General features: G+C 37.2%; 1 protein-coding gene across 10 annotated transcripts in view; it reads left to right on the top strand.

Moving 5' to 3' along the window:
* Window positions 1–220: 220 nt before the first annotated feature.
* LOC106880188 (sodium-dependent multivitamin transporter) overlaps window positions 221–9,933 on the top strand; it is a 153,281-nt gene continuing 143,568 nt past the window's right edge. For 2 of the 10 annotated variants that reach the window (XR_016242627.1, XM_089355284.1), the window contains exon 1: window positions 1,080–1,299. The gene's annotated coding sequence lies outside the window, so the exon portion shown is untranslated. Of the gene's footprint in view, window positions 968–1,079; window positions 1,300–9,933 lie in introns of those variants that run through there. The other 8 variants (XM_089355283.1, XM_089355285.1, XR_016242629.1 and 5 more) reach the window with 8 other exon arrangements.

Genomic DNA, 9,933 nt, shown 5'->3' with positions numbered 1-9,933 from the left:
CTTTAATTTTCATTTTGGGAAATTCTTTCGTAAAGTTCCTTAAAGTTATTTAGTAACCTCCTTCCCTCCACATTCTCGTAGTTTCACCTTATTCCCCGCTTACTCCTTCAACTCCTTCACTTCTCTCGTCCTTTATTTTCTTTTTCTTTTTTCATTGTTTCTTGCTTATATCGTAATGCATAACTTCCGTTTTAACTTAATAAACTAACACAAACTGGAGTGTGAAAAAATGAAGTGAAGAGAGGTCTGCGTGGAAAAATAGCTCTCACGTTTTACACCTTACAGCAGTGAATAAGAGAGAGACAGAAAGAGGCGAAGTGAAGAGCGAGTGTGAGTGAGAGAGAGGGAAAAGAGAGAGCCATACAGGCAGAGTTACGGACAGAGCAGAGTAAGATATGGATAGAGTGACAGAGAAATGATAGAAAGACAGGTTAGAGTGAGGGAGGAATAGGTAGAAAGAAAACCGAAAGGAAAAAACGGAGAGAAAACCAGTTAGAGTGGGAAAGAAATGGAGAGAAAGAAAGTGAGAGAAAACATATTTACATTGAGAGAGAGTTAGAGTGAGTGAGTGAGAGACAGACAGACGGCAGATAGCAGTAGACGAAAATGTGTAACAAACAAAGAGAGAGAGAGAGAGAGAGAGAGAGAGTAGTGAGAAATAGAAAGACAGAGAAAGTTTGTTAAGTTTAAAAACTAAAAAGTGAGCATTCCTTCCGTGTTAAAATATTCTGAAATTTGAAGTTTGCTTTACTCTGCACAAAGAATTTCGTAAACCGTGTGATTTCGGATTACAAGAGAATATATGGTGAGAGTTTGCCGCGTATACTAGACCAACAACAACAGCACACACACATACACACATATACATACATATATAGATATACTTATACATACATATATATATATGAATATACATCCGCACACATACATATAATAACGTGTTGTAGTTGCTGAATCTTGATTATATGTAAGTTGGATTTTATTGTTTCATTATTTTTTCTTTTTGCATTCTACTGATGTTTGATTGCTTTTTCCTGTCTGCAATACTATAAAGTCACGTTGGAATTATTTTCAGTCTCATTTCCGAAAAGTTGTCTACAACTTTATAAAATCATAACATTTACCTCCCCCGACTCCCCAACTACATAAATACAAACACTCTTTGGCACATACACACATATATGTTCATGCAGCGATAGAGAAACTAGAACAAATATATTAATCTGGCTCAAACAAGTAAGGTATTTTTCGTAAATGATTTACATACAAAAAGGAAAAATACTAACAAGCAATAACAAGGTTTGTGTAATTTCTTTTCCTTGTTTAACTTGCATTAACATATTTGCTCACATATTTGCTCTAGCTACTGTGTGATCGCGAGTAAAATGCGATCCCACTCCACCTAAATTCAACATTATATTTTATCCTATCTCTTTTGCCTTTTTTTTGTTGTTGTTTCATATATATATATATATATATATAGGCATAACTACAGGGTTTTACCCAAACACCACCGAGTGGGGAACGCTTCTCAAAAATAACCTGCAGTTGTTTCCTTCAAAATTCCTACATGCTCGAAATGTACATACATCAAGGTATATTTGTAGAAAATTTCACGAAAAAAATATTAATTTTCCTGGAAGTTAAGAAGAATTTAAGTGGACTCTGTTGGAATTTCCGAAAATTGTCCCCCACCCCCATTCCAAAACACTTTCACCGGAAATTTTTGTATATTCGGATTCTACATAGTAAATACTATATGCATAGAAAATTTCATTCAAAAATATTAATTTTTCTGAAAGTTATGACCTCCCAAAGTCTGGGGGGTAAAACCCTGTAGTTATGCCATGTTATGCCTATATGCGTTATGCCTATATATATATATATATATATATATATATATATATATAAGTGCCCTAATTTTGATACTGAAGTTATGTATTAAATTTCTCACATCATGCATACGATAAAATATGGCATTTCTAAGAACAACAAACAGAAATTGAAAGGAAAGGTTCTCTTCCTGAAATAGCTATTTTATGATTTTGCAGACGATTTTCTTTTCTTATCAAATATTAATACCAAAAACAAAAAACAAAAAAATACTAGTTGAGTACTGGCTCGATTTAAACGACCCGTTACTCAACATCGTTCTGCATTTGAACCGTAATATGCTTGTACTAGAAATCAATAGTGCTTTTCTTTCGTTTTTGGAGGGAGTTTGTTTGCTTTTTTTCCTGCTATTTGTTAAAAGTTGGTAGGGAAGTCGAAATTTCATTTATAAGAAAGCTCCACTCACCCTTCATTTCTTGTTTCGTGTTGTTTTGTTTATATTATAATGCTTATTACTCGGGAATCGTTTTCTCCGTATTGTAGGCCACTGAGCAAAGCAAAAACGCACTATGCCCTCTTGCATTCACAACCACAGAACACATAAATTAGTATTGGGCTTCCTGCACTCATGCAATCGCACCTTCCCGGACATCTGTTCAGTGAACCAATACCTTTATAGACTGCACTGCTTATATAGCCCGACTGTGGTTAAAGTCGGCATGAAATAAATAAATATTGTCGTTTACGAAGTAGTGAACACAAGGCCACATATTTGAGAGAAGGGAACAGCCGATTATATCGATCACAATGCTTAACTTCCAACGAAGGAAGCCTGTCCGTGGTTGCCAATCTCCTAGAAATAGCACCCAAATCCCTCTCAACTCATATCCTCCACCGTCTTAGGTAAAAAAAAAAACATGTTGGTTAATGTAGTCCTGGATAGAGCCGTCTTAACAATGTTATAGCAGTCCTCCACCTAGGCAAAACAATGCTCAGAGACTCCTACATACGTAAGCACTATATGCAGAGATAAGCATTAGCTTGAGTGCCCCTTCATTGATACCAGCACATAAGAAAAAGAGAGAATGTTTACAGGTAATATGGACTTTGATCGTAGGTCAGCTCGCTCAGAACTGACCTGAAGTGCGATGTTTTATAGGTCATATTACATCGACCTAATACCTGATAGATTACTTATTTACCATGGGAGGGTGAAAGTTGGTCTCAGCGTTATTTGAACTTATATCGATGTTCTAACGATTTTGCGTGCAAAGACGTCAAAGCTATTGGCATAACTACAGGCTGGTGACTTTGTTTCCTCATAACTTTGTGAAAAAGGCATATTTTTAAATGATATTTTGCAGGGACACATTTTCGAGAGTGTAAATTACAATTATCCTTTTTTTTGTTTCTTTTTTTTTTATTATTACTTGTTTCAGTCATTGGACTGCGGCCATGCTAGAGCACTGCTTTTAGTCGAACAAACAAACAAACCCCAGTACTTATTATTTCTAAAGTCTGGTACTTATTCTATCGGTTTCTTTTGCCGAATCGCTAAGTTATCTAACGCAGTTAACTAACCAACACAAGTTGTTAAGTGGTGCTGGGAGCAGACACACACAGATAAACACACACGCATACACCTTCATAATCCAAAGAAATACATTGACACTTTCATTTCTTTGTCTTTTTCTTTGAATTACATTTTATTCTTCGCTAAATCCACAGAACGGTTTTACCGTCATGAAACCAGGATTTTCTGCATCTGAAGAATTTCGGTATTTGGCTGGAATCCGACAGTGTTCATAACTGAGAACTCTGGTTGAGTGGTTCTTTGGAAATACTCTACCTTTATACCCAATCAGGACCTTATATACACATATATCTACATATATATATATATATATATATATATATATATATATATATATATATATATATATATATATATATATATTATTTTGTTTAAAAGAGTTCCAACACTGTCTGTTTTTTATGTTTTATTTATATTCCTGCAGAACCAATCTGGGGTATAGAATATGGAATATACAATATATAATATAATATACAATATATAATATAAAATAAAATAAAATAACAGTCTGTTAAAGTCTGTCATACCGGCCATGACGAAGGGAAATAGCCCTGAAACTCGAGTCGCCTTTATATATTTATATTTTTATATTTATATATTTGGTCCTTTATATTGAACACTCAATATTTCATCTACATTCAATACTTTCTTTCGTGGTACCATCCATTTTTATTTTATTTTATTTTATATTGTATATTGTATATTATACTATATATTGTATATTCCATATTCTAAACCCCACATTAGTTCTGCAGGAATATAAATAAAACATAAAAAACAGTGTTGGAACTCTTTTAAACAAAATAATATATTCCTCTATACACAATCATACAAAAAAAAACACCTTTTTTGTACTTATTTTTACTTGCATATATATATATATATATATATATATGTGTGTGTGTACAAACACACACCTATATGTGTGTGTGTGCGTGTGTATGTATGTGCGGCTGTGTGTGTGTGTGTGTGTGAGTGTGTTTATTCTAAGGGTTTCTACACAGTTTTTGTCTACAGTATTCACTCACAAGACGTTAGTAAGGGCTTTATCGGAAGTCTCTTGCCCAAAGTGCTGCACAATGGGACTGGCGGAGTTAGTTGAATGAAGTAATCTATGCAAGAAAATTTCCACGCTTTCGTGTAATTCAAGTGAACTTGAAACCAGTTATAAATGAATACAATACAAACAATATACGAATATACTCACGCTTACTTTTCGTGTGTGTGTGTGTGTGTGTGTGCATATATAGATACGCACCCTTATATGTTTGTATATATATTTGATAAATAAATTCAAAAAGGGATAAAACTCTTTTACAAGAATTTTATCAAGAAGCCAGTGTGTAAAAAAATTCATAAGGGAAATTCCTATTCCCAAGAATATAATTATTCGTTTATATTTATATAAGTTTATTTAAAAGAAAGTTGGTCGTCTTCTGTTGGTTGTTTTTCCTCGCATTAGGTACTAAATGTGGTTATTTTGAGAAGTCCACTGTGTGGCGTTATTATTTTCTGTAATAATGCCCTTTATATAAATATAAACGAATAATTATATTCTTGGGAATAGAAATTTCCCTTATGATTTTTTTTACACACTGGCTTCTTGATAAAATTTGCTTCAGTTTTATATTACATTAGTCTTAATCTTATGTAATATAAAACTAATGTAATATAAAACTGAAGCAAATTAACACCAAATATACAGTGCGTGTGTTTTTATTGGCTAAACTGGCAATATGACCATCCCCAAGTACAACAACATCTGTTTCAACACACGGTTTCACGTCAAAAATCTTGCAAAACAAATATGTATATATATATATATATATATATATATATATATATATATATATATATATATATATATATGTGTGTGTGTGTGTGTGTGTGACCTTGCTGCATGCAATCAAGCCCTATGCATAGCACTCGTGGAAACTCACCTCAGCCCTGATATAGAGGATGCAGAAGTACACGTACCAAAATATGTCATACTGCGAACAGACAGAAGGGAAAGGAGCCATGGTGGAGTTGCTGTATACATCCGTGATGACCTCACACCCCAGGTCTTACTGTCATACTCAAATTCGGTATGCGACACCCTAGTTGTATACATAAGACAACATAATATAGTCATATGCAATGCATATTGCCCACCGGATGCTCCAAACCACATAGGCAAATTTGAAGATTGCCTCACTAGAATTAAAGAAATCCTCATGAAACTGGAACACCATGTGACCATATTTCTTATGGGTGATTTCAACTTCCCCAATGTCAAATGGCCTGAAGGTCTCATACTCTCAGGAATGACTTATCGCAAGCAAGCACAGGTGGAATGCCTGCTCAACCTCACCAATGCCCTATTCATGGAGCAAACTATTCTCAGACCAACTAGAGCGAATAACATTCTAGATCTCTGCTTCACGAACAATACGGACATCATTCATGATGTGAAAGTGACGCCGACATTAGTTTCGGATCACAACATAATAGAGCTGTCTATGTTTGGGCCAAAAGAAATCAGAGACATACAGCCTAAAGGAAGCACCCAAAATCTCTCCAATCTGAACTTCCACAAAGCGGACTGGAAATCGATTCAGAAAGAGATCCTCAGAGAGGATTGGCCAAAATGTCTCTCCACACCAGACATTGACATGAAACTAGAATGTTTCATGTCTATTGTGCAAGCCATAAGCCAGAAATATGTCCCAGAGCACAAGGCCAAAACAAATAGGAACAAGATTCCAAGGGAGAGGAAGATCCTCATGAGACGACGGACAAAAGTTGCAAATCGACTCAACCAGCATCCCAAGAATGGCCAAAGGTCCCGCCTAAAAACGACACTGATGGAGATCGAAAAAAGGCTGCAACAATCCTATGTGAAGGAGAGAGCAGACAAAGAAGCCTGGGTTATAAAAAACATTAAGTCAAACCCAAAGGCCTTCTTTCATTACGCAAAAGAAACAGCCTCAGTACGCTGCAAGATTGGACCCCTCTTCGAAAAGGATGGCTCCCTCACAGACATTCCAACTAGGATCAGTGAGGTACTGAATGAGCAATTCAAAAGTGTCTTCACCACTCCATTGGAGCACAGACAAGTGAACAAACCAGTGGACTTCTTTGCTACCTCCCCTATAACCAGTGAGGCAGTTACGATGGAATACATCAACATTAGCGAAGAAGATGTACTACTAGCTATACATGAAGTGGACACAAACTCAACTGCTGGCCCTGATGGTTTCCCAGCAATCCTCCTTAAATCGTGTAAGCATGCCCTGGCAAAACCCCTCCAGATCCTCTTCCAGAGCTTTCTCGCAAACGGAAGACTGCCAAGCAAGCTGAAGGAGGGAATAATATGCCCAATCCATAAAGGGGGAAGCAGAGCAGATGCCAAAAACTATAGGCCTATCTCTCTGACTTCACACATCAGCAAAGTCATGGAAAGGATAATCAGAGGAAAACTGATCGCTTTCCTTGAAGAAAATAAATTGCTGAGTGATACCCAACATGGCTTTCGACCAGGTAGGAGCTGCCTGACCCAGCTCTTACAACATTACGACTGGGTGTTGAGGCAGTTACTCAACAACTCAAATGTGGACGTAATATACCTTGATTTTGCAAAAGCTTTTGACAAAGTGGATCATGGTGTGATATGCCACAAACTGCGTGATCTTGGCATAGCTGGAAAACTTGGAGAGTGGTTACATGACTTTCTGAAAGATAGAAGTCAGGCAGTAGTGGCTAATGGAGCCACCTCTATGAGAACACAAATAATGAGCGGTGTTCCACAGGGCACTCTCTTGGGACCATTGCTTTTTATAGTCGCTCTCTCAGATATGCCTTCAAGTGCCCGGATAGCCACTCTTGCAAGCTACGCAGACGATACAAAAGTCTCGCAGAAAATACAGAACTCCAGTGATGTTGCACACCTGCAGCAGGAATTGGACTCAGTTTACAGATGGGCTGAGGACAATAAAATGCAGTTTAATGCTGAAAAATTACAAGCCTTGCGCTACCAACGTCCAAAACTGAATATGAAACTTACAGAGAACACTGGTCCACAGGGAATTTCAATCCCAGAGCCTAAATCAGTGAGAGACCTGGGTATCGACATGAGTGATGATACCTCTTTCCAAGTGCACATTACCAGAATGGCAACAAAGTGCAGACGATTGGCTGGATGGATCCTGAGAACATTCAGAACCAGAGATAAGGAAACCATGATGATCCTCTGGAGGACATTCGTCCTCAGCCGCCTGGATTACTGCTCACAGCTGTGGTCACCTACCAGTCTGAAATTAACAGCAGACCTTGAAGCAATCCAGAGGAGATTCACAAAGAAGATTGTCTCTTTGCAACTGGTCAGCTACTGGGAAAGGCCGAAACAGCTAAGACTCTACTCCCTGGAGAGAAGGCGGGAGAGGTATGCAGTAATATACATCTGGAAGATCCTGGAAGGAATTGTGCCAAATTTTGGCATTGAAAGCTACACCAATGCCAGAACGGGACGGCACTGCATAGTGCCAAAGATCCCAGCAATGCCATCGCGCTTCAGGACCAGTTACTGCAACAGCTTGGGATTCAGGGGCCCACAGCTTTTTAATATTCTCCCAAAGAGCCTGAGGAATCTGCACAAAGTAGATGTAGGAGTTTTAAATCAAAGCTGGACCTCTTCCTATCGAGAGTCCCAGATGAACCTACCTCGCGGCAGGAGGTGCAAATGAGAGTTGCTAAATCAAACTCCATTCTTCACCAAGTGCCACATATTGTAAGAGGCTCCCTGTAATAACAGTGTAGCAACACGGTGGTGCATCAGCATGGCCGCAGCTCTGAGGTGAAACTTTGAAATGAAATGAATATATATATATATGTATATGTGTATATATATATGTTTATCTATGTATATATATATATATATATGTATATATATATGTATATATATATATATATATATGTATATATATATGTATATATATATATGTGTGTGTGTGTGTGTGTGTGTGTGTGTGTGTGTGTGTGTGTGTGTGTGTGTGTGTATATATATATATATATATATATATATATATATATATATATATATGTATAATATATATATGTATATATGTGTATATATATGTCATAAACGTTTTACTCTGACGGTGTAGTAGACTTGTGTATGAACCATACACAAGAATATGTGCAAGAGAGCTTGATTATAACCAAGAACAACTCCACATTGAAATTGAAGTCCTCCAACAAAATCTAACAGACATAGGACCAGCGTTAAGTCTGCAATGCAGTTAAAGAGATGTGTCTGCATTGCAACTATGACAATAGTAAAATCATGTGCTTGGATGCTCCTGGCCGCACAGGAAAGAACTTTGTAGTCAACACAGTTCTTAAATATGTTCGCTCAATGGGCAAAATTGCTCTAGCTATAGCATTCTCGAATATCACAACGTCACAGCTTCATGGAGGGCAAACACTTATCTACGAGACCAACCAATATGTAACGTAAAATGTCGTTTAAACTAGAGCTAGACAATGAAGGATACAGCTTTTATAGTTGTTGATGAAGCACCATTGACGAACAAGTTAGTTTATGAAGAAATGGACCGCACTTTTTTTATTACATATTGAGTATTATTGAGAATCTATCTAAAGTCTCCACAGGGATGTGTGGGGATAGATTCTTCCAGTGGTAGAAGGTGGAACAAAAACGGTAGCGAGCTGGCAGAAACGTTAGCACACCAGGCAAAATGCTTAGCGGTATTTCGTCTGCCGCTACGTTCTGAGTTCAAATTCCACCGAGGTCGACTTTGCCTTTCATCCTTTCGGGGTCGATTAAATAAGTACCAGTTACGCACTGGGGTCGATATAATCGATTTATCCGTTTGTCTGTCCTTGTTTCTCCCCTCTGTGAGTAGCCCTTTGTGGGCAGTAAAGAAACAAGAAGGTGGAACAAGATCCGATATCATCTGTGCAAACCTGAAAACGTCTTATTTACGGTATAACGTTATTATCAAACAATTGACCATTTCACCTATCATTTGAAGACAGTGCTGTAAACTTTGCGAAGCTATCACTAGAAATTGATGATGGATAGTTCTCCGCTGCGAGAAAATCTGACATTATATTAATATTCCCCCTTAGTATCTTGACCCTGATTTATGTTGTAAAAGGTTGATAGTTGCAATAGAGACATTAGTCTCTCTCTATCACCTTTCAACATAATTATATATGAAGAAACAGTAGAACAATTAACAACATAATAAAAATAAGTTTTATTTTTTTGGATGATGCTCGGTTTTACAAATCCCGTGTCATTCAGCTTAGCAGCCGCTGATTAAGTTGTAATTGGTATTGGAAGGGTAAGAGCTTCCTTGATGCATGCCAGAGGAGCAAGTAGCTATCACATCGAAGGCATCGTGGTGAAGAGTGCTTCGTTGAGGTGTTGTCACGTCGAAGGTGTCGCGCTCAAGAGGCTTAGAAAGTGAAACAAACTCTTTAAGTACTAGTTTTACTAC

The sequence above is a fragment of the Octopus bimaculoides genome, chromosome 7 (assembly GCF_046866305.1).
Source record: "Octopus bimaculoides isolate indiv1 chromosome 7, ASM4686630v1, whole genome shotgun sequence".
Taxonomy (NCBI): domain Eukaryota; kingdom Metazoa; phylum Mollusca; class Cephalopoda; order Octopoda; family Octopodidae; genus Octopus; species Octopus bimaculoides.
The sequence above is the reverse complement of the archived record's forward strand: the minus strand, read 5'-3'. Positions and strand labels throughout refer to the sequence as shown.